The sequence below is a fragment of the Balaenoptera physalus genome (genome assembly GCF_965194825.1).
Source record: "Balaenoptera physalus genome assembly, chromosome: 14".
NCBI classification, from domain to species: Eukaryota; Metazoa; Chordata; class Mammalia; order Artiodactyla; family Balaenopteridae; genus Balaenoptera; species Balaenoptera physalus.
The window spans coordinates 41,609,862-41,624,625 of NC_138893.1; positions in this window are offsets into that span (position 1 = coordinate 41,609,862).

Consider the following 14,764-nt stretch of genomic DNA (forward strand, 5'->3'; position numbering starts at 1 on the left):
TGTGTGTGAATGGCAAGGGAGGGGGTGGAAGTCCCTTGCCTTGAGACTACATAAAACTAAAAAGCTTCTGCACAGCAAAGTAAAACCATCAACAAAATGGAAAGGCAACCTACAGAATGAGAGAATATATTTGCAAATCATGTATCTGATAAGGGGTTAATATCCAAAATAAATAAAGAATCCACGCAACTCAATAACAAAAATATAAATAAATAAACAATCTAATTTTTTAAAATGGGCAGAGGATATGAATAGACATTTTTTCCAAAGAAGACATACAGATGGCCAGCAGGTACAAGAAAAGGTGCTCAAAATCACTATCAAAATCACTAATCATCAGGGAAATGCAAATCAAAGCCACAGTGAGGTACCACCTCACACCTGTTAGAATGGCTATTATCAAAAAGACAAGAAAGGGAACCCTTGTGCACTATTGATGGGAACATAAATTAGTGCAGCCACTATGGAAAACAGTATGGAGGTTCCTCAAAAAATGAAAAATAGAACTACCATATGATTCAGCAATGCCACCTCTGGGTAAAACACTAACTCAAAAAGATACATGCACCCTCACGTTCATTGCAGCTTTACTTACAATAGTCAAGATATGGAAGCATTATTTACAATAGCCAAGATATGGAAACAACCTGTGTCCATTAGTAGATCAATGGATAAAGAAAACGTGGTACATATATATCAATGGAATATTACTCAGCCATAAAAAAGAAAGAAATCCTGCCATTTATGACAGCATGGATGGACCCTTAGAGCATTATGCTAAGTGAAATACGTCAGACAGAGAAAGACAAATACCATATGATCTCACTTGTACATGTGGAATCTAAAGAAAATTCAACCAAACAAACAAAAAGAAAACCAAAAACCAAGTTCATAGATACAGAGAACAGATTGGTGGTTGCCAGAGGTGGGGAATAAGGGGTGAGCAAAATGGCTAAAGGGCAAAGGGTACAAACTTCCAGTTATAAAATAAATAAGTCATGGGGATATAGTGTACAGCATGATGACTATAGTTAATAATACTGTATTGCATATTTGAAAGTCACTAAGAGACTAAATCTTAAAAGTTCTCACAAGAAAAAATAATTTGTAACTATATATGGTGATGGATGTTAACTAGATGTATTGTAGTGATCATTTTGCAATATATACAAATATTGAATCATTATGTTGTATACCTGAGGCTAATAAAATGTTATATGTTAATTTATACCTCAATACTAAGTGAATGAATGCATGAAGTAAATTAAACCCAAAACAAACAAGGAAGGAAAAATGAAGGGCAGAAATCAATTAAAAACAGGACAACTATGGAGAAAATATCTATAAAACCAAAAGCTGGTTATTTGAACAGATACATAAAATTGATCAACCTCTAACCAAAATGACCAATGACACGACACAGGATAATGATACCTGTTGGCTGCGAAGAGACAGGGCAGGTTCATTTTCTCTTAATGGTCGCTCTTCACTTCTTGATCTATTGATGTTGAAAGCCAAATTTTGAACTGAGGGTGAATAAAGTGTGAAGACAGAGTAATTATAGCACGATATTTCTAAGCTAATGGAAATTCTTAAAACTCTCTGGCAAAAGAAACATCACCTCAACGTGATATTAGGTTAAAGGAAGCAGAGGTAAGGATTTCCTGGCTGTGCCTTAAAGAGATGTTTGTCAAGTATTAAAAGGCTTTTATCTACCCAGACTTTGAATATTTTGGTTTCTAATAAGAAATAAATGAAAATTATTTATTTTTTGATCTAGCTAAACTAGTTTTTTGTATGTCAGGCAATAACCAAATAATTTTTTACAAAAACTGTTTAAAATAACTTCAAACTTACAAAAAATGTTATAAGAATAATGTAAAGAAGATTCATATGCCCTTTACCCAGATTCCCCCATTTTATCCCAATTGCTTTATCATATACTTTCTATGTGCATATATATGTGTGTGTCTCAAACACACACACACACAATTACACAATATTACTTTTCAGAACTACCTGAGGTTAAGTTGCAAGTATCATGGAACTTCACCTCTAGATACTTCAGTGTTTATTTCCTAAGAATAGAAATGTTCTTTTACATCATCAGAGGACAGTTATCAACTTCCGTTGGTACATTATTTTATCAATCTCCCTTTGTATTTCAATTTTGTCGATTGACCCAACAGCATTTTTTCTCCAATACAGAAGCCAGTCTAGGATGCATTTACAGTAGGTCCCCACATACGAACCTTCAAGTTGTAAATTTTCAAAGATGAGAACATGTGTTCCATCAACATCAGGCGTGAGTGAAATTGCAGCTTGCCCTCCATCTCCTATTACTGACGATCCTTCAGCTCTACCATCTCCCACCTCCTCTCCTTCCTCCAGTCAGTAACTCTTCTTGCCTGTTCCCTTGATGGCAGCCCCTGTATGCCAGCCGTTGTACTGTACTGTAAGATTAAAAATGTTTGTGTTTGTTATGTATTTGTGTGAAAAGTATTATAAACCTATTACAGTACAGTACTATATAGCCAATTGTGTTAATTGGGTACCTAGGCTAACTTTGTTGGACTTACCAACAAATTGGACTTAACGAACGGGCTCTCAGAATGGAACTCGTTAGTATGTAGGGGACTTATTGTACTTGTCATGTCTTTATAGTAGCCGCCAACGGATTACTTCTACAGCCTTTGTCTCTTATAACATTGACATTTTTGAAGAACAGAGTTTTATTTTGTTTTTTAATAGAAGATTCCTCATTTTGGGTCTGTCTGATGTCCTCCTGATTAGATTCCAGTTATACATTCCCAGCAGGAATACTAATATGTGTGACATTGTATCCTTCTTAGTGTATCACATCCAGAGTAACTTCATATCCATCTGCCCCTCATTGGTGATGTTAATTTTAATCACCTAGCTAAGATGTTCATTGGATTTTTAAAAAAATAACTATGATTTTCCCCCTTGCAACTAATGAGCAATCTGTGGGGACCCACTTTTTGGTCATGCAAATGTCCTGCTCCTCATCAAAATTTCTCCCCTAGATTGAACATCCATTGATGGGACTTCCCTGGTGGTCCAGTGGTTAAGACTCCGCATTTCCACTGCAGGGGTCGCAGGTTTGATCCCTGGTCCAGGAACTAAGATCCCACATGCAGCGAGGCCAAAATATAAAATATAAAATAAAAAATTATCATCATTGATATTTGCTTGAATCATTTTTTACTGTGATGGTTGCAAAATTATTTTGTCAGCACTGCCTCTTCATTTACCACATTGCACAGAACCCTCACTTCTTCCCTGTTTGTGTATCTATCACTAATATGGATTCATGGTTTCCTATTTTTTTCATGATTTATAATCAAATACTGCTCTTATTTTGGTGTCCAAATAATCCCAGATTTGGCCAGTCCTTCAAGCTGTCTTCTCTGTCATTGTGACATGCTCCCATCAATTTGGGGAGCACTTTCTTGCTCTTACTTAACAAGATGTTTCAAGGATTCTGCAGCCTTGGAATCAGCCATTTCTCTGAGGAGCCCTGGATTCTGTTAGTGGGGTAATAGAAACAAAGATCTGGATACGAGGAGTACTCTTTGCTCCTGGGGTGTCTGCTTCTAGGTCCTTCCAGTGGACAGAGCTAAGAAATATACAAATGTATATACACATACACACACTTAGATACACACACACACACATACATGTGCACATGTACATATTTTGGAAATCATGAGTTTACATTGTTATTTCCAGTGTCAGTCCCTCCCCACAGGGTTCTTTCTTGCTCTCCCCATTCCAAATGTGTATGACCCTTCTTTCATAGTGAGAATCCTGGCTCCCATCCATTTGCTCAATTTTATAATACATATAAAATAATTTCAGGATCACTTCACCTACACCACTACAAAAAAAAAAAATCAAGTTCTTCAAAAGATTTCAGAGATAACAGTAGGCTAAATGAAAGAAGCCAGACACAAAATTCACATATTATATGATTCCATTTATATGCAATATCCAGAATTGGTAAATTCACTGAGGCAGATAGAAGATTTCTGGTCGCCAGAGTCTGGGAGAAGGGAGAAATAGGGAATGACTGCTTTGGGGTATGAGGTTTTCTTTGGGGGTGATAAAAATTGTTGGAACCAGATGGAGGTAGTGGTTACACATAATGAATGTACTAAAGACCACTTTCAAATATTCACTTTTAAATGGTTAATTTTATGTTACGTGAATTTCACCTAAATTTTTTAAAAAGAATTCAGAAATTATAAGCAGTTCTCCCCTATCCTGCATCCCCAAAGACTGAGGGAATACAGTCAAATACAATTGAGTTTGTACATTTGCTTCCAGTTTTCGGGTTTTTCAATTTCCCATTCCAGTCCTTGCATATTTTATATTGTGAATGTGCTGACTATGCTTCCAAAAGTCAAAGCTATACCAAAAAGTTATACTCAGAGAAGTGTCATTCCCACCTTTATCCCTTCCAGTCTGTAATACACCACCACTTGAACAAACTTAATCGTCTTCCTTCTATAAAGTTAAACATATATTTATTTTTCCTCTTTCCCCTTATTTCTAAACAAAAGGTAGTATATATGCAATATCCACTTCCATTTTTTAACTGAACAAGTTATCTCCTGCAAGTGACTCCATATCAGTGCATAAAGCCTTCTCTTCATGTAGTGTTGCATAAAATAATCTATAGATGTCAATTAGATCAGTTGATTGGTGGTGCTATTGAGTTTAACTATGTCCTTATTGATTTTCTAACTGCTGGATCTATCCTTTAGAGATAGAAGGGTATTGAAGTTTCCAACAGTAATAGTGGATTGATCTATTTCTCCTTATAGTCAGTTCTATCAGTTTTTGTCTCACATATTTTGATGCTCTGTTGTTAGGCATCCACACATTAAGAATTGGGTCTTCTTAGAGAATTGATCTTTTAATCATTTTGTAATGCCTCTTTACCTCTGATAATTTTCTTTGCTCTTAAGTTTGTTTTGTCTGAAATTAATATAGCTACTCCAACTTTGTTCAGTGTTAGCATGGTATATCTTTCTCCATTCTTTTGCTTTTAATATATATGTATCTTTATATTTAAAGTGTGCTTCTTGGAGGCAACATATATTTGGTCTTGTTTTTTTATCTACTGTGTCAATCTCTTTTCATTGGTGCTTGAAGTGATCACTGATATAGTTGAATTAATATCTAACTTCATTACCCTTGTTCTCTTTTTTTGTCTTCCATAATTTTTCTGCCTTCTGTCGTTTGAATGGAGCATTTTATGATTCCATTTTCTCTCCTCTTAACATATTAAGTATATTTTAACTTTTTTTAGTGGTTGACCTAGAGTTTGCAATATACATTTATCACTAATCCAAGTTCACTTTCAAATAATACTTATATCACTTAATGGGTAGGGCAAGCACTTTATAGTAGAGTATTTCCAATTCCTCTCTCTCATCCTTTATGTATAACATTGATGCCATTTCATTTATCCATAATCTATAGTCACCAAATATATTATTATTATTTTGAAAAATTATGTTAAATCAGTTAAGAAAAATGGAAGATTTTATTTTACCTTCATTTATTCCTTAATGCTCTTCCTTTATGTAGATTAAGTTTCTCACCTATATCACTTTCCTTCTTTCTTAAGAATTTCTTTTAGCAATTCTTGCAAGCCAAGTCCATTGGTGACAAATTCCCTAAATTTTAGTTGTGTAAGGAAGTCTTTCTGAAGGATAATTTCACAGGGTACAGCACTCTAGGTTGGTTTTTTTTTCTTCCTCTCAACACGCAAAATATTTTACTCCACCCTCTTCTTGCATGGTTTTGAAAACAAGTCTGATGAAATTCTTCTCCTTGCTCCTCCACGCGTAAGGTGTTTTTTCCCTCTGGCTTCTTTCAAATTTTCTTTACTTTTGATTTTTCTGTCATTTGAATGTGCTATGCCTAGGTATAGCTTTGAGGGTATTTATCCTGTTTGGTATTCTTTCAGGTCCCTGGATCTGTACTTTGGCATCTGACATTAAATTTGGGAAATTCTCAGTCATTATTGCTCAAACATCATTCCTCTCTTTCTTCTCCTTCTGGTATTCCCATTACATGTACATCAAACTTTTTGTAGATGTCCCATAGTTCTTTTTTTAAGATTTATTTATTATTTATTTTATTTATTTTTGGCTGCATCGGGCCTTAGTTATGGCACGGGATCTTCATTGAGGCACGTGGGATCTTTCATTGCGGTGCATGGGCTCTTCATTGTGGCACGAGGTCTTCTCTCTAGTTGTGGCTTGCAGGTTTTCTCTCTCTAGCTGTGGTGCGCAGTCTCCAGGGCGCATGGGCTCTGTAGTTGTGGCACATGGGTTCCAGTGTGTGTGGGCTCTGTAGTTTGTGGCACGTGAGTGCTAGTTGAGGTGCGTAAGCTCAGTAGCTGTGGCATGAGGGCTTAGTTGCCCCGCGGCATGTGGGATCCTAGTTCCCCAACCAGGGATCGAACCTGCATCCCCTGCATTGTAAGGTGGATTCTTCACCACTGGACCACCAGGGATGTCCCTGTCCCATAGTTCTTGGTTTTTTGGGGGGTTTTTTCTGATCTTATTTCTCTTTGCTTTTCATTTGAAATATTTCTACTGACATTACCTTCAAGCTCACTGATTCTTTCCTCAGCAGTGTCATCTACTGAACCCATCAAAGGTATTCTTCATTTCTGTTATGGTTTTTCATTTCTAGCATTTTAAAATTCTTAAAATTTCCATCTATGCTTATATTACCCCTTGTTTCTTGCACATTGTGTACTTTTTCCATTAGAGTCTTTAGCATATTAGTCATTATTTTAAATTCCTGGTCTGATGATTCCAGCATCCCTGTGATATCTGAATCTGGTTTTGATGATTACTCTGTCTCTTCAAGTATCTCTTTTAGGATGCCTTATAACATTTTGTTGAAAGCTAGACATGACATATTGGGTAAAAGGAACTGATGTAGATACGCCTTCAGTGATGTGGTGCTAAGAGGTTGGGGGAAAGGGAAGTGCTCCATAGCCTTATGCATAGGCACATCTTTGTGCTTTTGCTCCTAGGCTGTGACCAAGAAATAAATACTTAGTTCTACTCCCCACTGCCCCACCACCTTCAGTGGGACAGGAAGGCTAGAGTTAGATATTTCCATTCCCACACATGGAGAGCTGGAGGGACCTATAGTTGGATATTTCTCTTCCCCAAGAACAGTCAGGCCCTGATAAAACCCCCGAGGTTAGGCTCTGGTAAAATAGTTTCTCTTGAGGGCAAGGCTTTTTAGGAACAGAAATGCTCTCAGTATATTTCAAAATGGCTACTTTTTACCTCCCCATGCTAGAAGTATGAAGAGATTCTTCTCCAATCTTCACTGTGAGAACCTGTTAAGAGCTTCTGGAGGTAGAAACTCAAAATAAGTGTGGGGACCCCTTTAGACTGGGCCACAGCAAGTTTTTAATTCAAGACTTGTCCATGCTGAACCATCAGCAATTATTAATTACAGTTTAGGTTTCCTACCCCAGCACTGGTTTCCATGGAAACTTATGCTCATCAGTTTCTGCTTTGGTAATTGTGATTATCTGTATCCACTCACCTCTCCCATCTGGGGGGCAGCAATTTTCCCTGTGACCTCAATTCTCTGACAAATCTATTAAGAGTTGTTTTCAGTTTGTTTAGCTTTCCATTTGTTGTTAGGACATAGTGACAACTCCCAAGCTCCTTACATGCAGGACTAGAAACTAGAATTTTGTTTTTGTTTTTGTTGTTGTTTTCTATAGCATTTATCACCCTCTAATAGACCGGATGTTTTATTATGTTAATCACTTGCCTTACTCCACTAGAATGTAAGTTTCATTTACTGTGGTGTTTTGTTCACTAATATATCCTGCACCTAGCTCAGTGCCTGGCGTGTTAGTGAGTGCTCAAATATTTGCTGAATGAATGCCCACCATTTCTTCATATCCAAGTCTAGGATATAGAAAAACAAATGAACTTCAATGCAGAACCCTCTATCAGCCATACCACAAAAGGTAACTGTGATAACTTTAATTTGGATTTATACCTTGCAGCCCACCTGGATTCAATGGTCTTGGAAGCAAATGAAATCTAGTTGCAACACCTGTCACTCCATTGTTCCCTTGGATTCATTTAAACTGATCAGGATGGCTAGCCAGGAAGCCACCTTTCTTAATTACTACTCACACAGCTCCAAACATCTCTCTCCCAAAGCTGAATCTTTAGTAAGGAGAATGTGTTCACAGCTAAGCATACAACATCACAAAGTCAACATGATTGAGTCAAAAGAACACTGCACTAGTAGAGGTAGTCCCCAGTTCCACTGCACTACTTATTAGTTGACTTAACAACCTCTTTGGTTTAGTTTATCTTTAAAATAAGTAATGTCTTATCTACCTGAAAGGGAATGGTCCATGTGATGTCTTTGAATCCCCAATTCTAAAATCATTGATCCTTTGTCCAAAACAAATATTTCATTAGTAATATTTCACCTATAATCAAGATGAAAGATTACCCACACAAAAACAGTAGCAGTTAAGTACATAAATTACACATTATAGACTTAAGTCTGACACTCTGTATCTTGCATTTGGTTTAAAGGGATGAGAAAGAAAGAAGTGGGGAACTCAATCTAAATTGTTCAAAATTATGGCTGTTACAATGTATGATTTTTCAAATTAGCAGATTCTTAACAGAGGAAAAATTTGATTTGGCTTTCACCTGGTTAACCTGTTTAAATCAGGCCTCACTTTATCAGCTTTCACTTGAGTAACCTATTTCTATTGGGGCCGTGCAGATGACGTGGTTTATTGGGAGTCGAGAAGGAAGAATACCGACTAAGGAGTCAGAAGACGCAGGCTCTAATTTCAATGTTGACATGATACTCATCAGTGTATAACTCATTTAATTACCCTGGATATTCTCTCATCTTGAAAATAAAGATAATGGAGTCAGATTTACATAAAAACCAAAAGAACAGCAAGGGAATAATGAAACTAGCTTACTTAGAGTAATACACAATTGATCCTTAAAGCTAAACATAACCAAAACCAAGAAAGTAGGAAAAATGATTATCAATGTTGTTAAGATACAGAAGTAAACCGAATCCTTAATAAAATTGAATCCTCAATAAAATTCATAGCCCATGGAATTGTAGTAATTCAAATTATTTTAAAATTCACTGTTGGAGAAATAATAGTATATAGTAGAAAAAAGTTATAAAATAACTGCCAAGGCAATTTCCTTTTTGACCTTAGAACTTGTTTTAAAGACTTCCCTTGAAAGAATTATTTGTATATTTCAGAATATTTTAAAAAGCTGGTATTTACTACATGGTATTCAAGCTGGAGAAATGTAATCTCGACAAAAAGTGAGTGGTGTGTGTGTGTATGTGTGTGTATGCATATAAAATGAAAAAATAAATCTTAATACTCAGATTATCTCATCTATGGTAGCATCTAATGAATGTGGTAAGACTAATTGTCTTGGGAAAAGTAACAGAATAAGTTATTACTGTACAAAAGCGTAAAACTAGAAAAACTTTGCTTCTGCAATCCGAATTAGGAGTTACTTAGAATTCTTGACTGTACAGGGTTCTTTTGAAGTTGACATCAAAGGTCAAAATGTGTAGATTACTTGCATCTATGCTGATGTTCAAGGAAGGAAAAAGAAATCACCAAACATTTGGGGGGAAAATGGTAATCACTCCAAACCCAGGTTCCTTCATAACTCGTTATGTTAATATTTTAATCTCTCTAAACCAGTCTATCAGTACCTTTAATAACACAATTAGTGTTCTCAATTGCCTTGGGATGGCCTTTGTTAAACAGTAACAGGAGTTGCTCTGGAGGTTAGAAAAATTGAACTCTCAATGAAATCAGCTATTCTTAATTTTTTTTTAAAGCAGATTACTCAAATAGGTGTGAAATTCATTAGACTGTTATCTCCTCAAAGGCAAAATTTTGTGTCTGTAGTGTGTGTTTGACAAGATATATGATAAACATTGCTTTGCACCAAGTAATAGTGCTAGTTAAAAGGCATGGAACCTATAATAAAACTGAGCAACACATAACAACCCTCCAAATCAAGAAAACCCAGAGAACTTCTTTACAAATCAGTCACCTGCCTTGAGTTAAAACACATAAAGTTCACTTATGTTTTCACCATTGTGCTTTCTCTTTCTCATATTCATATATATGTACTCACATACACATATGTGACTAGTGTGACTGAGAAATTAAATTTTTAATTAATCTAACTAGCCACATGTGGCTAGTTAGTGGCAACTATTTCAGACAGTGCAGAGTCCTAGAAAAATGGGCAAAGAAAGTAAAATGATATTGAAGCAGAATACATTGAGAGGTTAGAAAAACTAAACTCTGAATGAAATTGACTATTCTATTTCCAAAATACCATATTCCTTGTTTCCTTCACAGTTTTACTACAGCTACTTCTCAATTTCTGCAGATTCTTCCCTTTCTCTGCAAAAGCTAAATGTTGGAGTTCATCAGTATTCCACCCTCTTCCCATTCTACATGTTCTCCCTAGGAAATTCTTGCTTCAATAACCATCTATATGCTGGATCATCAGTTTTCAGGCCTAACTTCAAAGCACCAGATTTAAGTATCTAATTGCTTACTTGACATCTCCACTTAATGTCCCACAGGTACTAGAACACATCTTTCCCTCACACCCAAACAACTAAAAGAACCTGGTCCTCCTGCAAAGTACCACAGTTTAGCCAATACATGCAGGTGCTTAAGCCATAATCCTGGAAGTAACCTTTGATTCTCTAACTCACTTTTTCCAACCAGTCATCAAGTCTTCCTAAACTTTCTTCCTAAGACTCCCTTAAATGTTTATTGCTTTCCATCCCCAATGCTACAATCCCAATCAAAGACACTGTCATCTCTCACCTGGATCACACCAACAGCCTCCCATGTGGCCACTTGGCTCCTAGTTTTGATTCCCTCCACTCCATTCTTCTCAAGATTGCCAGAGTGATGTTTTAAAAATATTCAACACGTATCATAGAATGTTAAGAGGAAAGATGACAGTTAATCACATTGTGAACAGGACTAATATTTGTTACCTGCACTGGTAAGTTTTCTTCAGCCAATTAAATAGTTCCCACTGGGTTAGGTCTCTTTTACCCTTATAGTTTTTGTTCTCATGAACATTTGAAAACACAACTTAATGGTCTTTATTAGCCAATATTAAAACTTTCTTTTTCTAGGAATCCTGTACTCAATTTCCACCTTTAGTTACCAAGACATCTTAAACGGCAGACTTTCTTATGAAAGGTTACAAACAAAACAAAAAGCATTTTCTTCAATGAAGGCTCAGAGAATGGGGAATTACCTCTAATAATTCAATGTCTCCATTATAGGACAGTCTTCATTACAGGATATATTCATTATATACTCTAATTGTTTTTAAAAAATCCCCCAAAATCCTGTAAGTTTGGAATTTTATAAACAGTAAATATGAACAATATAATAATGTTGAAGGTCACTATTCACCACACAAAATACTTTGTTGCATTTTTTGTGCATCTGTTTTTGTATACCTTATGCATGCCATTTGCTTTTTTGAAGTTTTCCAGAAGATTAAATGGTAGTGAAGAGTCATTTCTCTTAGTTCCACATTCTTGTGGTTCAACGACATTGCAAAGACTGATTTCATGTCCAAGTTCAGTTACACATAGGATTGGAACTTTTTAAAAGATTCAATGGCAAAACATTAAAAAATACATTATTTATATTGAATACCTTACTACTAATGACTGACTAAAAACGGTAATTTTTATGTAGTCAAAATAATCAACAGTATAAATCAGGTTAGAAGTACATTTTCTGAAGGCTGTTTATACCTTTTAGCCTTGAATCGTAACTCAGAATAGCACAAACCATGTTAAACATCAGTGGAAGGCTGATTTTTACTAGGAGAAAAGTCAGAACTGTTAAATATTGTTCTCAGGTATCATTTTTGTAGTGTTCTGTCTATTCCCTGTAAACTGTGTACTATGCAAATTATTATGTATCTAATTAAAAACAAGTTCTGGTATGCAGATTAAAATATAATCAAAAGACATCATCATCATATAAAATACTTTGTTTCATTCTTAATTACAAGGTAACTTTCTGAACTCTGTTAAAAATGAGTTTTGAGGTACGAAATGAGGAAAAAATATACATCAGTATACTTTTCTATTAAAGACTAATATTAAAATAAATGTTTTGAGCCATTTATGAAACATTCCCTTTGGTAGTGGAATAAGGTTTTATGTGCTAGCTAGCTAGCTAGACTTATTGAAAAATAATTTCTACAAAATCATGAAAAAAGTGGTATAGATGACTAATGCAAATGTTATTTGTATATTAAGCCTGATCAGACCAGTGGAAGGTTAAATTCACCATATAAATAATACCAGTAATGATAAAAGATAAATTAGATAACATATGAAATCTAAATAATAATGGTCACTGATAAAGCACCTATAGGCTCTAATTAGATTTTTAGAGTAAGATCCTTTTTAGTAGTATCTATGACAAATAAACTGATTTTAATGTCATTTAAATATTATTTGTTATTAGGATTGTTAGGATGGAGCTCTAATAATTTGCATGAAGATCAAATTCTCTCCACTATCCCACCTAGTGCCATTTGTGCAAATGAGGAGGGAAAATGCTCCTTCCTCAAGACTCTTTACTTCCATGTATCAGAAACTTGACATAATATCATGATTTTGTTATAACAAGGCACTTTACTGCCATCTGCTGAAAAACTGTCATAATAAATATGCAAATCTATGATGTGACTAAATCCCCCCAACATGTAGTGTTGTCGTATGCTGCACAACCTGCAAAACCCGTACGTGATAGCCCTGCCCATACTACTTTCAATAGTGGACACTATTCCTCCTACCAAACTTTAAAAAGCCCCCAGTCTGAAACACTATAAACTACTAGCCAGTTGAAGTCTTAATCACTAACAAGTATTTACATTCAAAACAGTTTACATTTAGAATGTATGCTATCAACAGGATAACAAGTGTGTAAAGAGAAAGTTTTTCAAAAGGTACTAAGGACCAACTTCAGTTTTAAAAGTTAAAAAAAAAAATTCAAACCTTATTTATATTTTAACTTATATTTCAAAGTTAAAAAACCCACAAATGTTTCCTTAGAATTAGTGTTGTCAGGTTTAAGAAGGCATTCTATTCAATAACAGAGTACTGAGATGTTTTATAAAACATTCTCATAATATTTTTGTAATATAACAGCATTCAAGATACTCCCTTAGATACCAAATCAGTATTATAACTCTTGCATATTTAAATTCTGAGATTTGATAATTAACCAAAGATTGTCATGTGTATTCCAGTTCCCCAAATTGGCTCTTAAAGGCTAAACCAACCAAAAGAATAAGGCAAGAGAAAAGTTCAAGCTAAAGATATGTGGTATACCATCTTCTTCTGGTATAGGCAGAAGGAAATCTTTCTTCACAAGTTATTTATTTTAGTTAAATTTGAAAATTTCAGGAATGTATTCTTTTGCTTACTTTGGGTTGTGTCATTTGCTTTCATCTAATTTTTAATCATGCAAGAATAACCATAGATCCTGGTTTTCCAGACAGTTCTGATGTATGGCTACTGGCCCAACACAACAATTGACAGCCCCCTTTCCATTTCAAAGTGTACCACTTTATACACTTTAACCACGACCCTTTCTTACTGATGAACAATTACAAATTCTGCAAGCTGAGATTTGGACTCGCTATTTATGCATGGCTTAGCAATAACTGAGATGAAAAGCAAAAGTTATAACGAAAGTTATCAGAGAAAGACTAGATAAATTGTGATGTATAACAGTTTATCTATTTTAAATGATTCAGGCTTTACAGTGAGATAAATTAGAAATACGTAATTACATTTATAGAGCTCATTTCAATTGCATTATCCACCTTTTACTAAAAGTACAAATGAATATTTTGTGTATTTTCTCCTGCAAGAGTTTCTATCTTCTATTGTTTGCATTTGTATCCATCAAATACATAAATTACTTAGCATCTCCCGATTCTTTCTGTATGAAATAATCATTTGGGATTTTAAAAGTATTAAACTACCACAAAAGGATTGTTTGACATTGTCAGTTTGCTACTATATATATTAACAAAAAGCAAAGTTTAGAGCAATGTTTTTACAGTGTAACATTCTATGACATTTTTTATTTACTGAGCCTCACAGAGAAACCAAATAAAAAAAAAAAAAAAAAAAAGGACAATTGTTGGACATGGCAATTAGTCCCACTGCAGTTTTAGGAAAATATTAGCTCACATGTAGTCATTCAACAATATCCCTTACTATATTCAAACTACTTAAATATTAAATATCCTGATCGCACAGGATAATTGGGAAATTAGAGTCCATTTTAGTTCTGTGTTAGAAGTAATGAAATTCATGAGTTCTTGCAAGGCGGCAGCCATACATGTGACACGTTTTATGCATCTTAAAAAAATATATGTAATTCCTCAGCTATAGATGGTTTGCCTGTTATATCACTTCTACATGTAGGACTGTGATCACTTTGCATTTCTGCTACAAACTAACATAAATGAAGGTAGGGGAACCAAAATGTTTTAAAAACCATATCTATTTTCATTTTTAAGAAACAATACCCATATTTTTTTCAAAAAAAAAAAAAGACATTAGGTTACTGCCTTTAAAGTTCAAG